This window comes from Macrosteles quadrilineatus, unplaced genomic scaffold (assembly GCF_028750875.1).
Source record: "Macrosteles quadrilineatus isolate MER2022 unplaced genomic scaffold, UCM_ALF_1.0 Scaffold_9__3_contigs__length_116548681, whole genome shotgun sequence".
Classification (NCBI taxonomy): domain Eukaryota; kingdom Metazoa; phylum Arthropoda; class Insecta; order Hemiptera; family Cicadellidae; genus Macrosteles; species Macrosteles quadrilineatus.
The window spans coordinates 69,925,085-69,947,564 of record NW_026542602.1 but is presented as its reverse complement, the minus strand read 5'-3'; positions in this window follow the sequence as shown (position 1 = coordinate 69,947,564).

Here is a 22,480-nt window from a genome sequence, read left to right as displayed (position 1 = left end):
TACCACCCAACCTTAAATTTGGTTAAAAATTACAATAACATGATGAAAGCCATCTGGTTCTAGAACCTATCCCAATCTTCTAGCAACATCAAACTTAAAGCAAAATTTAGTTACTAATAAAACATTACAAATTGTAAATTAGGTGACTAATACAACGTTAGAAATTATAAATTAATGACAAATTTTCATTAGACTTGTCTTAATAATAGCGTACACTTTTGTATTTTAAATGGTAGGTTCAAGCAATGTAATTTTTAACTACTTTTTGTAAGTGAGTTGGTTTTAGTAATTACAACTTACCTGAGGTAAAAGCTTTCGCATTGCGGTAAATGAAGCAAAGAGCAAAAAACCTTTACCTTAAGTAATTGATTCACTGCACTCCTTTCCCATTTTCTTGATACCGTTAGCAGTTAGTTAAGTTAAATGCGAATGTTTCTGTTAAGTATACATTTTTACATCAAATTAAAAGGTGTAGATGTAAAGGTTTATATTATATTTGAGAGAATGTAAGTCTTAAGTATGTTAGAAAACTTTTTATTAAACGTTTATTTTTGGAAAATAAGCTTAATATGTTATAATTGGTATAGATAGTGTTGCTTAATTACATCAGATTTGCTTATCAAAACAAATACAATGACTGAGTTACTCTATGCTAGTGTAGCTTTATAAAAATAATCCATAGGCTATATAACTGATTCCATGCAAGCTATATTCAATTAACCCAAATCTTATTGTAATTCAGATAATTTAAATACTTTCAGATATTTTAAATAATTTAATACTTCATTGAGTAATGTATTTGCCAATGAAAAAAATTATCACATTATGATCATCTGTAAAAAGGCTTAGCACGCTACACTAAACAGATATAGTTAGGTATTAAATATTAATCTAACTCAACAGACCGGAAGTAAATCGCAACGAGCACTCCGTTCAGGCAAAAGTAATGGGAAAACTTATATAAATAGCAACAGTCGTTCTAGGAATATCTTGAAGTTTTTTACTTGAAGTAACAAGAGTTCGATAGTTGATTTCGTACTGTAAATGTTTTTCATGATGTATTATGTTAACGGGGTTTTTCCGAAACAGTACACAAACCAATTAAAATTAGATAAAAAATACTGTGTCAAATAACTTTTGGTTATAAAAAGGCTTACAGAACCACAATTGCGCAAACTTTTAAAGATTTAAGCATTACAAACAGTCTAGGCTCTCAGGAAAGGCTATGTTGCTTTTTCCATGAATATTATTTTATGTTTGTAAATAGACAGTTTTGACAATCTTGATATTAACCTTGATTTTCTTTGTTTTTGAGGGGCTAAGTGAAATGTAAATTTCTGTAACAAAGAAATGTAAAGTTTTATCATAGTCAATTTCATTTCTGGTTCTCAGCATATCAACGTTCGATTTACTTAAACATACAACCACATGAGATATATCAGAATGAATAAAATGGCTACGTCGTTTTGTAAGTAAGTGCCTTATATGATTCTAAAATATATTCAAAGCTGTTACAATTTAAAATAATAGTTGTTCACGCAACAACGCGTGCCGGGTAGCTGCTAGTCCCCTTATAAAACATAAATGTCTAATAAAACATATTATTGCATAGCAATTTGCTTTACAACTATATTTATTATAACAATTATTTTTTTACTTTGTCCCATTTATAATTTATGGTTTGATTGGCAGGACTATCAATAGTTATTGATAGATTTTATGTAAAAAAAATAGACGTTAAAAAAAATTATAATATTGACCAAGTTTATATGCATGAATGCGAATTGGATTTTTTTCAGCATAAACAAATTTAAAATTAAAAATATCTCCAACATTCTCTTTCTTGGCAAATACTTGGACTTCCACACACCAATTATCACCGTTATATAGGAGTTAGCCCGGTCGAGTTATAAAGCCTAACTAGTGCTAATTGGATCATTTGTTTGATACAACCGAGGTTGTTTTAGTAACTGGCTCATTGCCAGTTACTACAGAGTACAGTTGTAAAAAGCTGTAACGAAATAAAATCTTTGCAATAATTGCTTATAGTTAAAATTTATTATTCCAAACCACAACATACCTTACCTTCATAATTGTATGGAACCTTTGCAACCGTTTATCTATGAAAAATATTAGATATGTCGATTGTGAGTAGAACCTGTTATTGTTTATTTCAACAATTAATGAATAAAAATAGATCAATTTTAAATAATAATAACTTCAAATAATTTGTTTGATGTTTGAGTACCGTGAGCATTTGAGAGTTTTAAGCATTTCAAAAACTAAAAACGTTTTAATTCAAAAATTATATTAAAATAAATCGTCTGTACACTACACCAGACAATGTATATAAAAAAGAAACATCGTGCTCAAGAATGATTTTTATTATTTTTAATGTTAATTGACTGTGTCTCGTACCGTTTAATGTAAACCCTTAGATATTGTGCGAAAATAAATATAATACCTATCATTTAAACTGAAAAATTCGTTCAAAATATCCTTTAATCTAATTTCAATATCTTAATCTTTTCAATCTAACTAACTTCAAACTAAACTTCAAAGGTAAATCCTTTTTTAAGTTTTAAATGTTTTGTGTCGTCTGTGTTTCGTGACATGTCCAGTGATATTTTTAAATACAAAAAAATTATGAACTCCCCCATGAATAATTTGTTAACACCACTAATGTTTTGACGAGACGATAAAATTAAATTTTTTGCAGCACAAAACAGCTAAAGTCGATTGAAACATTAAAGAAATTGTGGGATAACAGAGTCAAACTGTATAATGCGCTCTCTGAACATTGTTTGAATAAGATTCTCTACGATTTAGGAGAGCAGTAAAAGGGGGTTTGCTCAAAAATCCAATATCTTCGTCAGGATTTTTTGACAAAGTTAAAAATAAAAGTGAAATAAAGAATGTAAATCATTGTCCTATAAACGTTTTAGGATTGCTATTGAAGTTTTTTTAATTTTTATATTTCTATGCACAGTTATTGAAGTACAAAAAACAAAAAAAAAATTTAAAGACAACCAGGTTTTCTTTAGTTTTATAATAGGACACACACCCTACACCGTAACATACCGGTGCACATGTTACACCGTCTCTAATATCTAAGACCGTTGTGCATTTAATTACTACAATTTTTAAAAACTTTAAGTAAAACAGAGAAGAAAAGCCTGTTTTTAACGGTACAAAGGTACCCGGCAGCTTGTAGGTAGGAGAGGTTTTTAATTATAAATCGATTGTCTCTAACAGTTGGTGCTCAACTCATTTGACACTAAAAACCTTTAATTTGATGTGCACCTTTGACTCATCGTTGACTCAAATATTGTTTAACAGTTAATAGTTAAATATTTACTAATTAAATATTTAGTTAAAGTGATCACTTGCTTAACTAATTGCGAATTTAAATAAAAATAATCAAAAAGAAAATGAATCTGATTGACATAAAATTTTGATAATTTATTGTTTGAAAAATGAATTAATTTAGTGACTAAAATAGAGTTAAGAAAAATATTTATAGTTTTTGAACGAGTGGACTGTAGTTTGTTTTATTTACATTAAAGGAATGACTTACTGTTTTTTGTTAATTCTTCTTGAAATGGAATACAATAATGATATAATGATTTTATTCAATTTAATTTTTCATAGTGACACTTTCTTCATACATCTTCTTTCAGTTCATTCTGTCTTCATTTATTTATCTTCATCACAGTCACAAAAGTCTCAGATGTTGTTTTCAAAAGATTTAATTGTTGAGCATTTTTAGAGTAGTAAAACTGCTTGCATTTCAACAGTGTTGCCAATTTTAATAATGAAATATTATTTTTTAGATACAATGTGATATAATATAATTTGATGTAATAATATATGATAATTTTAATATTGAAATGAATTGTAATTTAAGCTTTAATAATAATAAATTGTAAACATAAACATTGGTTAATGGATTTTGATAGACTTATTTGGAATAATTTTAATATAGAAAACTAATAAATACTTAACACTGATTTTCAAAGTTATATTTTTTACAATTGGTTTGTTTATCAATTAATGACGTAAAATATGCTTTTATATGTTGTTTAAGTATTTTTACAATAACAGAAATATTTACTCTTTGCCAAATCTATTAGGAAAATGAGATAAACAAAAATGAATCACTATATGTCTACAATTCTAAGCACTTTCACAAAATAAGGTAAAAATCCGTGGAACTAATCAGACACTTGAGCGTAGCTTTTTTAATCAACAGAGAATCCAATAAGGTCTAGGTTTGATTAATTGGCCTCTTAGAACACCAAACAAGTTTTAGTCCGGCAGAATTGATCCGAACCTGGTTTTGTCCTATTAAGTTTTTTTTTATTGTTGATATGTGATGTCTAGGGTTAGTAGACCCTAAAACCACCGGGTACTTTTTTGGTACCCTTGGGCAACAGCCGCAATCTTGGAAAATGGCTGGAAACGTAAATTACAGTGTAAGCTTTTATTTAAACCAATGTAACTAAAAAACTATTTAAGCTAGAGCAATGCAAGTTATTTTCAAACGTTTATGGATAAATTCTCTACTCAAAAATACTATTAATTAAATACAACTAGGTTCCTCGCCTCTTACTAGATTCATTTGTGAACAGAATGACACAATTCGCAGCTCTGTAGGTTACATGTACGCTTCGCTGTGTGTAAAACAATCCAATTTTTTAAACAATCGAATCTCCCACCGTGTGCTTGTAATTTCTTTTGTCCTAGGACGCTAGGCACGATTCTGAAATAGTTTTTCACATTGCTTCAGGCTAGACCTAGGGGTTGCGGCAATATCAGTTAGATACGATCCATTGGTGACTTGGCGGGGATCGAACCCGGGACCTCAGGGACCGAAGTCCTGTGCTCTAACCGCAACGCCAGCTCGCTCCCCCGTGTGCTTGTATTACGCACGTTCATGATAAAAAATCGTATAATTCATTATTAGTATGGAAAGAGGCATTTTCCGCTCGAGTTTCAGTGTGAGACAAAGTCGAAGGCAATGAACACTAAATTTCAAGTGCGAGGCGAAGGCAAGCATGCAAGGGTGAATTTCTCTTACGACGCGCTGAGGAATAAAATCCACGACAAAGGCAGTTAAAGTAATCCACATATCCATAGAATAACGCAGGAGTTTACCAAACCGATCATAACTTTCAGCGTATCTCAGACATTTATAACGCTGTTATCGTAACTTGTGGATTCCTAAAGACCACCACACGTATAAATAATGAAGAAGAGTGTAAAAAGATTTGTATTTAATGCCTTAGAAGCTCAATATTTACTAAATGAGTATCATGATTCAATAAATCGGAAGCTATTGATGTATGCATCAATCGTTTAATTTAATTAGCTATAATTATACCAAACATTAAATACACAAACGCAGGTAGAAAACCCGTGAACATCCAACGAAAACATAAAACTAATATAAATGTTTTACTAGGTTGTAAAGTTCAGACCTCTGGAATATTGCGAAATTGCTATCGACCTCAACAGCTGCCCTACTTGTAAAAGTTGCTTTCTTCTCTCGCGTGCCATTGAACACTAAATAGTACAAAAGAAAAATCCTGATTTATTTCCTGGTGTGTTTATAAAGTCAGTTCTTATAAATTGTTACTTGTTCGTAGAGATAAATAGATAAGTATGTTTTCATAGAAGCAATGTTTAGACAGGCAAGTCGTATCTACTACGACTTAATAGATAAATAAATAAAGTTAAGAAAATAAGTTGAATTTTCAATATAGTTTTAAACTACAGTGTGTAAATTAAGTATGGAAACAAATCTGTATTTTTTAAACCAAAATAGATAGAAATATTTGAAGGGTTTGTCAAAAGAAATACAATGCCGTAAACCTGAGGTCGATATCTTACCCCTAACCAGAATGGCGGCCATTTTAAATTTCGAGATGGGCAAACGAAATCCAGTGTGGATACCCATAATTTACCTTTTAAATGGGTTACATTGGGTAAGCCGAACTCCAGATACCATTATTAGATTGAAAAGTGGATGTAAAACACACACACAGACAAAAGGTATGACTATTAAAGTAATGTTTGCTGCTATTACCTGAATAATTCATAGATGTTGGAATTGATGGCCAAGAGCAACTTGACAAAGTCCTAAGCGAGTGTGTTTTACAGTATTAAATTAGTTTTATTATGTGTTATTATTTATGATGTGTATTATTTGTGCTCTAGATTATTTATTTCCTGTCTTATCTGTACTTCAAACAATTCGTTTGTGACAGGTTTAGCGGTACAAAAGCTATAAAATGACTGATCACTCAATAGGGGCTACTATAACAGGCATTCAACATTTTTAATTGGTGAAATGGGCGCTTTTTTACCCAATCAAGTTTTTGAATGCCTGCCATTTCGTCTAGGGATGACATATCGACCTAAGATTTGTGCCACTGCTTTTGTCTTGACAAACCCTTCAAAACGAGGGGTCACTCAATAGGGGTTTGCGTTTAAAAATTTGGTCCTGCCCCCAAAATCCCCTATTTTGGGGGCTGGGGCAAAATTTTGAATACGATAAAAACATCCACTTTTCAATCTAATAATGGTATCTGGAGTTCGGCTTACCCAATGTAACCCATTTAAAAGGTAAATTATGGGTATCCACACTGGATTTCGTTTGCCCATCTCGAAATTTAAAATGGCCGCCATTCTGGTTAGGGGTAAGATATCGACCTCAGGTTTACGGCATTGTATTTCTTTTGACAAACCCTTCAAAATGAGAGGTCACTCAATAGGGGTTGCTATTTTAAAAAAATTAAGTTACCCCCTACCCCTACCCCCCCTGAGGGGGTGAAAAATTTTTTCTGATGCAAAAAATTGCGGAACCTTGGTTAACAGTCAATGCCACAAACCCAATATTTCTATCTATTTTGGTTTAAAAAATACAGATTTGTTTCCATACTTAATTTACACACTGTATAATGGACAGTTAAACGGACATTTTATGGCTATCTTTTTTATTAAGAGATTAAAATAAACACTTTAAATTTCATTAAATGAAAAACTCATGCTAATTAGGTCGTACCCGATCAGGCTTGTTCATCAATGTAACATAACAAGGTACTACATCATTAATCTATTCTGCAAATTCCTTTGTGCACACTAACACATTTTTAGCTTTGTGGTGACTAATTAATGTCAAACTAGATGCCTTATGTTCAATACATATATATTTACAATACATTAAATATATTGAAAAGATATATGAACAAATTATTTAAATGTTAATTTTAATAATAAACCAAATTTCATTGTAATTATAGTGAATCTTATTATTAAAAAGCAAAGAGTGGCATTTCAACCCAAGGACAAGTCTGTTTCTACAGTTCATTCAGCTCATTAATAAAGTATCTCTACAGTGAAAATTACACAGATATGATTTACACTTACCACATTCGTTAAAACCCCGACTCTCATTTTGACTTATGAATGGGATATTGGGATATTTAACATCTACATTACCATACATACATGTCACCTAAGATTCTTTATCGTCAAGGTGATATAGATGTCAGAATGCATTTGAGTTACCATATTTGAAACCCGCATTGTCATCTAGATTAAAGTATCAGATTGATAAGATGAGAATATACTTCCAAATAAGATAACAAATAAGACTAAAAGATTTTATTTTCCTGTACAAAGCAGCCGGACAAGCAGAACAATATATATTAAACAAATAAATATAAAAGGGTTCTATTCTCAATTGAAAGGATAAAAAACACAACATTTACGTGTGATATAGTTAAATTGAAATGTATCACCATTTGTTACCCTTCATTGCCACGCTGATAGATACAAAGCTAAATGAGAACCATTATGAAGATTGCTCACATTTTGCTATTTGAGTGATAAACTGTAAAAACTAAATGTTTTGAATTGATTAACTTCGATGAATTTATTTGGGTTTCAAATTTTACTAAAAAGTGCAATAGATTTTTCTCTCAGTTGGGTTTTGCATGTAAAAAGAAAATATTTGCACTTAATTTGATTGAAATAGAAGTGTATTGTTCATCAAGGCCGACGCTGTCGGTTCGGTCGAATTCACTTGGGACTAATTAGGAAAGCCTTGTTTTATATTTCCCGGCTCCTGATAATCCAAATTGAGGTAACTAAAACAATTAAATTTAGAGCTAAGTCAGAGTGTATTGTAATCTGTAAGTAAAATAAACCTACTTTTCAAACAAACAGAGCATAGTTTTCTTACACCGCAAAAACATTTCATTACAATTAATCACTACAACTCTACACCTTCCTTATGATTTTATAACCTTTTGATAAATTTATAATTTATGATTTTTAACTAAAAATATATTTACTAGTTGCTTATAAACTTGCTAATAATTTACTAAACGGAAAGACGTGTGGAAAAAGAAATAAAAAAATATGTTTACTAAGAATTAATGTGTGAGAGGGTAGAACATAATATTTCTGTGGTTTTTAGGAAAATATTTTTGGACAGAGCATCACCAATAGTATAACATATAATAAGTTGAATATTTTGGTTTATATTTGTGTAACAGAATTTCTAACTATTTTGTATCGTTAAGATCAAAACTAATTTCGTTAATACGTAGAAAAAACGTATGCATGCTTAGCCTTGTATTCAAAACCCTATCGGAATATTCTGAGATTCTTAGAAATACAGTTATAGGTATGAAGATAAAAATTTATTTTATTTTGTAATATTTTTCTGTTAAGAATAAATGACGAGTACGTGCCTATAAACCACATCCGATCATGAATTTCACATGTACTGATAAAAGGGGCACATTGCTGAGCTTATGTTACAATCTCAATTTTACTAAATTTATCAACAAAGTAACTTTAAATGCAAATCGTTTAATGTATTTTAAGGAATTAATAGTTCAATGTAGTCTCTTTTCATCGGTAGCCCTAACCCCTTACGTCTATAAAATAAAATAAAAATAACTCAAAAACTTTTTTTTAATTTCTAAGAATAACTTAAGGACGGATTAAGGGTCTGATATTTTTCTACACGTAAAAAATAAGGAAAACACGTAAGTATGTGATGATAATATTGCTTTTCTAGCTTACTACTAATTTTTATCACATACCTTTATAATTTAAAAAATACATCGCTTGGAATATCCAAGTTTAATGAACATCCAAGTTAGTAAGACAATATCACCCCTTCTATAATGGGAACTTAACCATGTTAATGATCAATTACTTAACACTTCTCTTGTTAATTTGTGATCAAAATACGGATCCTGGTAGAAATAAAGGACGTAATAACAGTAAAATTACAGTGATACCTCAAGAACCTCAATAAACTATGTATTTGTAACATTTAACTCTTTTACGCCTGGATACAGAAATATAAAACGTTCTTCTTGGAGATGTTACCCTTTGGGGGGAGGGGGGAAATAAATAGGTTCGTGCTTATTTTGGACTAAATAATCAACACTGTATGTACCGGCTTAACCTTCATGGACCCTTATGTAACATTCCTATGAGACTAAATATTAAGTAAATAAATATCATAAAATAATCTTCACGATAGTACTTGAAACGTAACATTTGACCTGACATTGTGACACATAAAGATAGTGTGATAATGTATAAACCAGCTTTAACATACAGGATCATTTGTTTGGATCATTGTGGCTTGGCAAAGAATGATAAGGTTCCACGAGTTTCTTATAAACCCATTTCTCATTTCTCCTGTCAGTCAATCATTCTCGTATAATCTCCCCTTACATGCTGACAGTGGTCTTTTCTTGTTGCTGGGTTTAGTGGAATAATCCTTTAGATTGATGATTGTTGCACGTGCGTAAGTGTAATTCTATGGTAAAAGTAGGAGAACTTAAAATATAATGTAGGAAAGACTTATTGGAACTCATCTATTGATTGTATAACTTGTATGTAGGGTGTTTGGTAAACATACAAGTGCAGCACAACCCCTGGGTAGTAGTTCTAGAGGACCAAACAACATATGGCCTACTTGGATTCCTCTTAAATTTCTCCAATAAACCATTTTCCGGATTTTGACCGTTTGCTGATTGAACCCCCAGCACACTGCGTTACTATTGTATTAATTCATATAAATTAAAACTGTAGAAACTTCACTAAAAGTTGATTAGACATTACTTTCTCAACGTATAATTATTCGAAAAAGATCAAGAACGTCACAAAGTTTACTTGTGGGCGAAAGTAATAGTGGATTTTTGAAGAATAGCTACAAAGATTAAAAGGAAGGCACAATCACTGTTAACAGGCAAAACTCTGCAGCTAGGTACCTAAATATTTGTGGGATTTTTTAAAGGAAATTGAAGTATATTTTCACTCATTATAAAACAATTTAAGGAGGGATGGGGGACCACCGTGTGATTTTGTCTGCCAAGATATATTAACAGTCAATTCTTTACTCCGACTGAATCCTCTAAATTAAGATTAAAGAATATATTAAATTAGCAGAATAGTTTGTTATAAAACGATGTTTTTAAATACCTGATCGCATATGTGAATATTTAGGTGTAAAACATATGATATCTTGTATGTAAAACTAGTTGGAAGAAGTACCAGGAACCAAGAAATCATCTGAGATAAGTTACATACATATTTTCATTTCTAGAAACTTCAAATGACCTGTCAATGTTCTTGGCTGCAATAAAAGTTTTATGCTAAAACTTCCAAAAGACAATTTGTGTTTAAATTGTAGAAATAAATACGAATCTTGTCATCCGATACATAGTACATCATTATGAGCGAATAAGATATAAATACTTATATTTGGAATTGTTTATAGGAGATTATAAAGATCTGCAGCTTTCGTGTGAGTTAAAAACAAATGAGATTTAGGCTACATTTAGGAATGAAAAATAGGACAAAGATATTATAAAAGGCTGTTCAGGCCATATAAACAATAAAAATTACTTAGCAATAGTTAATGTTACAAATAAATAATTGATTATAAAATTGAAAAAGTGTTCGTAAACATCTTAGCCACTCACAATGAAGATACGACAAAACATGGAATATAAAGAATTCAATACATAAACAAAATATAATTTCGACTCTTTTACTACTTTTGTACATAAAGTTGTCGATTGTTGCGTCTAAAGAGACGAATAGCTTTATTTGCGTTAATACTTTGATAAAATAATGTTCCCAGTATTTACCTTAGTCAAAGGAAACTGTTGCCTTAAGGCAACTATAGATCATTGCTTGAATTCCCCATTAGAACCTCTAATTGCATTGATGTGGTAAGCAGACTGAGTTGCTTTGCCTAGCAACTAAACGTTTTGTTATATTTTAACTCGATTCTTTCTATTATTTAATTTGTTTTTATCTTGCTCACCATCGATTAGTAATGGCTGTAACACATATTTTTCTCAATCTAACCAAAAACACCATTCACTATTACCTTCGTACCCATTTTCGCCTCGAATATTGCATTTAAAATGTTTATGTAGTGTTTTTTGTACCAAATACCAGATATGAGATATTATAAACATCTACAATGCAAAATTTCAAAACGTATTTTTAAAGTTTAAACTTATTTATGAACTTATAAACTTATTTACTTATTTCCGTATTGACTTAGCGTAAATTTTATTTCGTTTAGTTGTCGACCGGAGTGAAGAAATGTGGTAAAAAATCAGTTTTACTTTATCCACTACTTTTTCTCACTACGAATGAGAATTTAAAAACAATTAAAGTAGTGAGCAAACTAAAATTCTAAACTGTTGAGGAATCAGTTATTTTTTAAACAATTCTAGCGAACAAAACTGAAACGTTTTATGAAAACCTGTGACAAAATATCATGCTTAACATAAACCCCTTTTTTGTGGTGTTTAAATTTGTAAAAAAAACAGTAGAGTATAGGTAACATATTGCCACTTCAAAAATTATGTTTGTTAAAATTTGCAATTTTTTTTATATGTAAATTTTAAACAAAAAATTTTAAAATTTTAACAAGTTTAAAAAAGATTCACGATTAATATACATAATATTACTACAATAGATTTGACGGCTTGTATTTATTTACTTTGTTAAACCGATCGATGCCATTTTCGCACTCGAGCAAGTATCAACAAGTAATACTAGAAAATCCCCACTCGGACAATGTTCGAGTCCACATAAAAGCGATAAGAGGAATAACAACCTCATCCATTTATCAACTTTTACTGTCCTGTTATTCTACAATCGCCACAATCGCAACTAACGATCTTAGTTTGATTCTCTTGTAATATAAAACATCACCATTCCTATTTACATGATCAACTTTTGCTTCAACAATGATTTCAGTCGTTTTTTTTGTGTATGTGCCTAACAAATTGTTATGTTGTCTAGCCAAACTATTCAATTTACATCCAATAAGGATTAGCTCAACTAATTTAATTGCAATTAATCATTAACTGTGAATAATTTAAGATCCAAACAAAAATAAATAAACCGGTGCATAACGGTTCATTTCTCAATGGTGGTATGTTTTAAACCACGTAAAAGTAAGTTTTCATTATTAAGATATGTGCATAATGATTTTCATTGTATTATAGTATTGCCGTTCTTCTTCCTACTTTTTACGGTGTCTTAGAATTATCTTACATTTCATTATATTTTCAAATCTCATAGGTAGAATACCTTGGTTTTTAGCAGATTTTCGAATAACTAATTAACATTTTTCATTAATGAACTTCTTTAAAGATTTTATATGCAAATATTTTAAAACTATTACTATATAATAAATACATTTAATATTTATAAATAATTAATAACTTATGATTAAAGGCTATAGTTAGTAAAGTTTAAATTAAGGAAATTGGCCTAATAAATACCTAGAAATGAAAAAAACTGTTAGCAAAAATATCAATACCAATTTATTTTTACGACACCTTTATAAGTCATCCTCGAAACATATTCGAGAAAAATACAAAACTGCTTCAAGGAATCATGTTAGGGATACGATGCAGGGGTCTTTGCCAGATTATCGGAGAAAAGATCAGCAGTAAAAGATACATCGCCATTTTACCTCTTGCTAGCGATAAGATCCTACACAGTAATTACTATAATACAGGTAATCACTGACTTTATACATCCCTTAGTGTCGAGTTACTTATAAAACAATGTTTAAATTATTCATGATAGATTATGCTAAATTTAATAACTCATTCTGCAGCCAAATAAATTGTTGACTTAAGTACTTAAACTAGTTCAATTGAACCCTATGAATTGTTACCAATCAAGGATCATTTTGCTTATACATTAAATTTTTATGAGTATGTAAAATGCATTGTACGTATACTCTAGGTGATTCATCTATAAAAATAAAGTAAACTGCATGAAAATGGACCAATAATAATCGTAGAAGTGGTAAGGTTCTGTTCAATTGTCTAGACCCTAGGGAAAACGTTATTAAATATAATTGGAAAATTGTTATATAGATCATACTGTCTAATTAGCTAAACTAGCGAATCGATATTAACTGTACTCTATGCTTTGGCTTGTATCTATTTGGCTGTGCTATTCTCGTGGATTTAGCTGCATTTGAGAATGTAAAAAAGAATCTATGTTAAAAAAGATAATTACTAGAATCATTAGCAAGCAATAAGTGTAATTTTTTTGACACTTTTTTTACTTTGTGTCCGTTTTACGATAGAATCCAAACCGAGTCAATGAGGAAGGTAATATGTAAACATTGTTAAGCTTTAGACTATAATTCATTACTTAAACGAAATGCATTAAAAACATTACTTAAAGGTACTGCTTATTCCGGTTTCCACTCTAGAAGAAATATATATTATTGAAATAATTTAATTATTCTTAGAACAAAGCCAATAAAGATCATATTTGCTCGTTCCTAAGAGACCTTGTTATGCTAGGCTTACGGAAAAATATTCAAGCTGCTTATTGGAGTACTGGTGCCTCAAAGTATCCGTCCAACTTACAATCTTTTCGCTTGTTTACATATAAATCAAAAGTTTGTTTGTAATGTCTTTCTTTGACAATAAGTCTATGCCAATGAAATATATTGTATGCATTCGCTAACAAAAGACTTTCTTCCGAAGATCAAAAGAAACCACTTGTTGCCTATCTGACGTTACTTGCAATTGGGGTTTCCAACACCAATAGTAGTTCTTACCCTAGCTAAATCCAAAATATGAAAGCTTGTTTAGCTATGATATCATGCAAAGAGTAAATATTAGACTATCTGGTTAGCCAAGTAGTTATAGTGCTGGCTTCAAATCTGAAAGTAACTCAGATGTCATTTCTAGATACTATCTAACGTAAGATAGTAAAAAGACCAGGATTTTGACATATCCTTGAAAGAATTTAATAAATGCCACTATTGTAGATAGATACAAAAAAGGAACAAGTGCATCAAGAACCATTATTTTCCCAATGAGATAAACATTGTAACTATTTACCAATAAACTAAACCCTCAACTAATAAAATAAAGGGTCATTTTGAAACCATTTATATCTTCGATTAAATATCTAAATAACTTCTTGATCAGCATTGTACGTGTTATTAAATTTACGGAAAGTAAATAAAGATACGTCTTATAACACTTAAAACATATATTTACGCTTATACTGTTACTCACAAGACGATAAATATACAAAAGATGGTAAGTGGTGATCGATTTCGATTGGACACTCCAATCATCATCAGACCCAATAGGCGAATGACTATGATGGATTCACCTATTGGGTCTGATGATGATTGGAGTGTCCAATCGAAATCGATCACCACTTACTATCTTTTGTATATTTACCCTCTTGTGAGTAACAGTATAAGCGTAAATATATGTTTTAAGTGTTATAAGACGTATCTTTATTTACTTTCCATTAAATGTATCTTTCTTCAATCGTTAAGTATAGTAATTAAAGACTAAAAAAGTATATAAAAATCCGTCCCTGTGAAACTTTTAGTACATTATAATGAAACTATTTCGTAGTTTCGTTTGTAATTAGAAAACATCAAAGGGTCTTTAAGCTGGCATTCCACTTCACGCTGGTATATTCAATGAATATTTGGAACAGTAGTAGTTTCAAAGGTATAATTTGTATGTAGTGTATTTTATTTATATATTTTACACATTCAATAAGGTAAATTTATACTATATTTTATATTTCTATAATATCAAGTGATGTTGTTACCACTTAACCAACTGCATTTTTTTTTTATTTAAAACTTAACCTCACATATTTACAAGCATTTTTATAACCGTTCAAATTTAATAGAACTTGTTAAGGGTTAAACTTATTACAGTAGTAATTTCAAGTCAACAGTGCTTGGGAGAAAACACTAAGTTTAATATCCGGAGTTACAAAAACAAGGTCAAGAAAGTTATTGGGTTTCTCCTTTAAAAGAAGTCTTGCAAACTTTTGTTTGCCCTTTTTCATTGCATTTGCTTATCATTTCGAGTGAAACATGAACACGTGATGTTTTGATGGATGATAAATAATAAAAAAATACTTCAGTCACCTAATCATTACATGTAGTATGATATTCAAAATGGTTGCTTAAAAAACTTTTTTCCAATTTGCTTTCTCTGACAATTTCTTGCATTATCAACTGATTTTCTATTTTGCAGTTTTGTAACTTATTGTTGAACAGGTGATTTATTTAACAAATATTGCTCGACCCTTGAAAACATAATCTAACAGCTGTGCAGTTTTACTGAAGCTAAAATTCAATTATTTTTATTTTTTTTTGTAACTGGTATACCATAATAAAATTTAGATTAAATGAACCATACAAAAATAATTATGTTGTTTGATGTAATACATTTCACTAAAAGATTTTACCACAATAATGGCACCATTTACAGAAGATTATCACTGAGTTACACTTGAATCATATTCAATTTTATGTTTTAGTAAAAAAAAAACAACCAAACACCAACAAGACAAGGACCACTATGAAGATAATTCAGACGTATATTAGTGCTTTGAATAACCTGAAAATATGACCGAGACTACTTTTTCAATCATTAAACGTTTATTAATTATAGCATACTGTTTACGACCTTTTTCATTTTTACCAATAAAAAATGATGAATATTAGTTTAATCTATGGTTTTTAAATGTATTATTTCGTAACACATTGTCTATATTAAGAATACATCCCATTTTATATGTTTAGTATTTTAGACAATGTTTATAGATTAAGTTGTTAGTATTAGGATTATTTGACAATATTTGTTTTAAAAATATCATGTATCATACGAAGATTAGCAAATTAAATAATGTTTATACATGCGTTCATTCATCAATGAAGCCTACGAAGTTTGTTAGTATTTGTACTTACAAATAAAGACTACATTTAAATTTCCCTTGAGAAACAATAGAAATATGTATATTTTTTGGAATCCCAGTGGAAAACAGGAACTATTTGGTGAGTTTTGTATAGAGAGAAGTTATTATAAATCGATAGTCTCCATCAGTCGGTCTTCAACCCACTTGATCCTAACAATGTTTGATTTGTTTTGCACCTTTTGAATCTGCATTGCGGACGATATTAATGTAATTTGTTTAGTGACTATTAAGTCTGACTGCAAATTGACGGAACATTTACGTAGTAAGATCATTTAAAATACCAGCCATGTTTAGAATAAGAAACATACGATGTTTTAGTTTAGTTATTAGTTGGAAAATATTACTTTTAATGGTTGTTTTGTAGGGACTACTAAGTACAAATTTTTTACAAAACCATTCAAAACATTAAGAAATAATTAATTTCATGGTATATAGAAATAATGGTAGTTTCTACCAAAACAGACTCAGTGTGACTATAATGATGAAACCTCAAAATCTGGTTGAAGATGGCTTTTTTGTAAAAATTCACAGATATAACTGTAAGCATAACAGATTATTCTGTAGATAGTTAATAATGTTACTACAGTAAGAGCACAAAATATGAACAAAAGGATCTTAAAGGCCGTGGTTCCTATGTGCTAGTGTCGACATTTTATCATTTCTGATTATTGATAATATTCGCTGAACAGCAAAGTTCTGTAAATAAATAATAAATAAGTAAATAATAAATAAATAAATAAGCATAATTGTCAATGCTGCTCAGGATTATTTTGGATAAATACCCTTAAAGACAAATTGTTATTAACCTAATTGTGTGCAAATTTTTAAAAGAATCCACAGAAACATTTACATGAAAAGTATTTCCTGCAAATCAAAAATGAATTCACATTATGTGCTTGTGCAGTTGAAGTACGCTACACTAAACCGATATCGTTATTATTGAGAGGAAATCAAATTCAACGTCTTGGAAGTAATTTGCGACAAGCACTCCGTTCAGGCAAACTCAATAGAAAGTTTTTCAAAGAGCAACAGTAGTTCTAGGAATACAATTAGGATTTACAGATGGAATAAAACGCCACGAGTACAAAATTATAGACTTAACTCTGTGGTCCAAATTTGAGAAAATTCGGTATGTGGGTACTAATCAACGGCATCTCAGGTTATCGTTTGTCATTTTTTGCAATTTTGATTTTAAATGTGATTTTTCATAAAAATTCTTATTATATTAAAAATATTGTATTTTAAGAAAAACTACTCAAATTATTTTGACATTAATTTATAACGTTGTGGACTCACATGGAGTCCAGACAAAATTTCATAAATCCTGTAAAAAATACGGTACAAAAGTTAGGTATATCAATCGATTGTTTTGCTTGAAATAACAGACAAAAGTTATAGCGGTGATTATTTTAATGAAGTTGACTATGACAAAAATGTCTACATAAATAACATGAACAAACAAAACTCCTTCATAATCTGATATATATTTCGTATATCTGAAATTATAATTTATATTATTGTTAATATTGAAAGTTATAGATAGTATTATAATTTGCTACATTATCATTTGATATTATATAATACGAATGGTGCATATGCACACTACATGCCAACTATAGTAAAAATCGCTATAGAAAGTATTCAATAGAACGGTAACTTTTTTCCCTTATCTATTTCCAGTAACATTTGAACTCAAGCAAAGTACGAATGTGGGTGTTCTTGATGTGGGATGTATTCAGTCTGAGCTAAATACCATGGTTTACTAAGCGAAGATAAATAAACATTTAACTACTGTATAAATTACCACGTTACTGTCCAGTACAAGTTCAGTTGTTTATAAAAGTATCTAAAAGTATAGATAGCTTACTCTCCTTACATTTACCTATTTTTTATATGTGTATATGAGAAAGTTATGATATCATTTGAAAACACCATAATAAGGTAAGTTAATGGTCTATAAATCCAATAAAGATAGTGTTATCAAAAAACGATTGTAAATTTATTATTCTACGTATTTGGCTCGTAATGCATCCAAAAGGTAATCATAGGTTAGTTATTTAACAAATAGCATTACAAAAAAGTGATATTTTTACATTTTAATGTGAAAATAAACAATACAATTATGAACATGTGTTTTAATTGTAGATTTTTTATTGCTTTTTCAAGTAAACTAAGACTAAATTGCATTTTTTTCGAAGAAAATATCAGGGAACAAATATTTTCGATCTTTTATATACTCCGCTTTTAAATAAAGTACATGGACAACACACCAATTATCGTTGTAGCGTAGGAGTTAGCATTGGAGCGGTCGAGTTATCAAGCCTAACTAGTGCTAATTGGATTGTTTGTTTGGTACAACTGAGGTTGTTTCAGTAATTTTTAATTAGATAAAACTGTCCATAATGAGTTTTAATTCCAATGTAGGAGCAATTTTGACTTAGATAAACTAGATTAATTTTTCAGTTAGTGACAGAACAATAAAAATATTATAACTAAACGTGTGATTTGACAAGAAGCCAAAATACAAGTTTTAAACCTGTCTGTAAAAAGATTTTACTTGTGAAACAAAATTTTTTTGTTACTGAAGAACTGTTAAATACGAATTTATTTACTTTCGTTTCATCATGTCTAAATATCCATTGCGATACGTATAAAGCTTAAAATTGATCTTTTTAGAAACAATATTAAAGCGTTTAACCAATCAGTGTTTTATTCTTAAACTAGAACAAATTGCTGTTCAAGTATACTAATTTCTTTATTAAAAGCTCACCATGTTTCCAACCTCAACAAATTAGATTAAATACTTTGTCAATAAGACTTAACCTAATCTTAACTAAATAAAAACTAAAACATAATAAAAAATAAAAGCCAATATCGTCAAAATCATAACGCCTGAATATGTTATCCTAATTATGGCGAGTGTGGCCATAATGTTTCTGGACTATGTACAACCACTGGTTCTAATCATGAATTAATATTTTTCCAATCAATGCTAGACTAAATAATGTTGATTTAGATACAAGATACAAGTACATTATTGGGAATGGAATGTGTTGTTTAAAGAGGGTTAAAGACATTTTAGACCCAAAGATTTTGGATAGAGATTTTATAAATCGGATTTTGTCAATAGTTTGTTCTTAGTTTACCTCTCTAACAACAGTGTTATGTAATCTGACAAACTCCTCGGGTAAATAAAAACAGAGGATTGCAGCAAAAAGACAAAATTAGAAACAAATTATGTATCAACTCTATAAAAAAGTATTCGTGTGCTATTTTGTTTTTGATAGAAACTAATACATTAGGTACACTGGATTTTTTTCTAAATCCTTTTAAATATAGTTTTTAAGGAAACGTACCCTTAGTAATTTTTGGACTTCAAAAATTATGTATTATTAAAGGGTTGAACATTAATAATATCAAATAGTCCTAATACTCAAAATATACATTTATTTCAACATGACTTCCAGTTGTGAAAGACGCATGATTGTGTTAAAAGGCAGAAGAATTTCCCACTTCATCCAAAAAGTCTAATTGTTGTGTATAAATTTACTACAATTCCTAAAATCTAAATGTGAGGTAAGAAGCATGCTTGTTTTAGAGGTCGCTAAACTTCACCCACAGCTTGTGTGTGGGGAGGGATTTTATTAGAAATCGATTGTCTCCTACAGCCGGTGCTCAGTCCATTTGACACTAACTACCTTTGATTTGATTTGCACCTTTTGACTCATCGTTTACTGAAATCCGAGTATTACTGTATAGGAATTTCAATCATTACTTTAGTTTAATAGTGACAAAAAGAATTAATTAAGTGAAAAATTTATAGCAGAAATCTATTTTTCACAATCAATTTACTATGCTAATTCTTATAGATTGTTAGACTTTAATCCTCATTTTTTACTTGGTTTTCTTGCTGCTATTAATAGAAATATATATTCAATATACTATTTCTAAGCTTATGAATTAACCTGTTATTAAGAACAGCTCTTAAGGCAAGCGCAAATGGTTTAACAGTAATACATTAGGGAACAAACACCTTTAATACCAAGAGCCATAAAATGTGTTTACCTCCAGCATTTATTAACATGTTAGAAGGGTGTAAAATTCTACTGAGTAATTTGATGCTGAGAGGGTGTTTTAAGTGATTGCAAACGGTAACACTCTCTTGGTGCCTCGTAGACTGGGTTAACATATTTTCCCTGTAAATAAATTTTATTGAGTGCATGCTGTTAAGCAAAAACAGTAAAAAATTAAATATCGGGTTATTTACCTACTATACTAAGATATTACGTTTAGGATGAATTTGATAGCGTGCATCAATTTGTGACGCAAAATGCTAGGTGGGGAATAAACTAGTATTCAGCAAGTCAGGCTAGGCCTACCCCTAGAACCGGCCACACTCAAATTTCTTCCCCGGAGTAACACATTAAAACCTCAAATTTTCTGTTTAACCTTCTACCATTAACATTTAACCTTCTTTTACCTTCTAAAATGATAATACTTTATAGTATCATATACAACACAAAATCTAAAATGTATATTCAAAATCAATTAATTTTATTGGTCTAAAGTTTTAATACACAAATAAATTAAACATTTTATATTTGAAATACATTTTTTACAATTCTCTATAATTTACTATGACAAAAGAGCCAAGAATTAATTGTGAAAAATATACGTAATTATAAAACCTAATTTTGTTAGTTCAGAACTTGGGAAGTAAGGGCCATGTAAAATTTAACATTCATTTGGTACAGTTTGAAAATAAATAAGTAAAGTCATTTTGTGGAATAGTAAACAAATTTTATAAAATGTATTTAACATTTATTTAAACAATTGGAAAGTTTAATTTCTGTAGTTCAGCGAATACTATCTGGCATCCTCTCTGCCCATAGAATATGATTCCCTAAGTCTCATGTATCTCATGATTTGGCCAACAATTTAAAAAAATAGTTATTAGGTGTAGAAGGCAAATATAACTATTCTGTGGTCACTGGCCAACCAACCTTTTAGCACTCACAAATATTATTAAGTTGCTTTAAGACCAACTACTTCATATGGTTTATTTACTTATTTTAAAAATCGCAAATATACTCAAATCTAACAGGACTTGTCACTACAATATCACATTGTCGTTTGGGCAAAGATTTCATGACCCTATACAAGTGTTAAAGGACGAACACTAAGCTGATTGTGATGACCCTTGACATTAAGCGTCAATGGCTCGTCATGTAATCATTGGCTGACTGGAGGGTTCTTGTATATTGCAGAATTGCGGTCCTTGAATGAGGCTTTAATAGCACTAACGCTATTGACAGGCTGACATTTATACCATTATTTGTACGCCGTCGTTTCAATTTTTTTTAAATTCAAAATTCCTGACAATTAGGAAAGGTTATACAAGATTTTATTATGATTAATCAGCTGTTTTTAACAAATGTGAATACCAAATTTCATAAAGATTGAATTTTACGATATTTTGTATTAAAAAACTATAAGAATGAGACTTTATTTAATTCTAGGATTGGTTCGTAAGTGAGCAGAAATATGAAATCTAAATTATTCTATTTGTACCATAGAAACAAGACATCCTTTGCTGAATACAGCATAACTACATACTTTTAGCGACCTTTAAACTACCAGAACAACATTAAAAGAATAACAGTGATCCTAATTAGCTAGAAAATCAACACCTTTTTAATGTCTTAGACGTCTCCTAAAGATTTCTTAAATCCACGTATTAATTTCATGTACACATAAATAAATCATCTAATAAGTCAAATAAGAAAGAGTTAGGTAAAATGCATGGTCACGCTGAAAACGGAATAGGCCTACATTTTAAATTAGTTTGAATTAGTTCATAACAGAAAACTGACTGACTGCTAAAATACATTATGAATATACTCAACAGTTACGCTGTATTTTGTCCCAGAGCTGTATTCTATCTAGTACAGAGTTCTACATTACAGTGATAATGACGCAGCTATGTAACATTTACTCACCACATTCATCAATGTGTCTATTGTCATTATTGACTTACAAGGCAGAATGGGGCTTTGAATATCTGCATTACAACACACGTCAGCAAGAATTATCAATCATTAAAGGCCTTTTTAAAAATTGAAATGCATTTGATCTAATATAAGTTGGA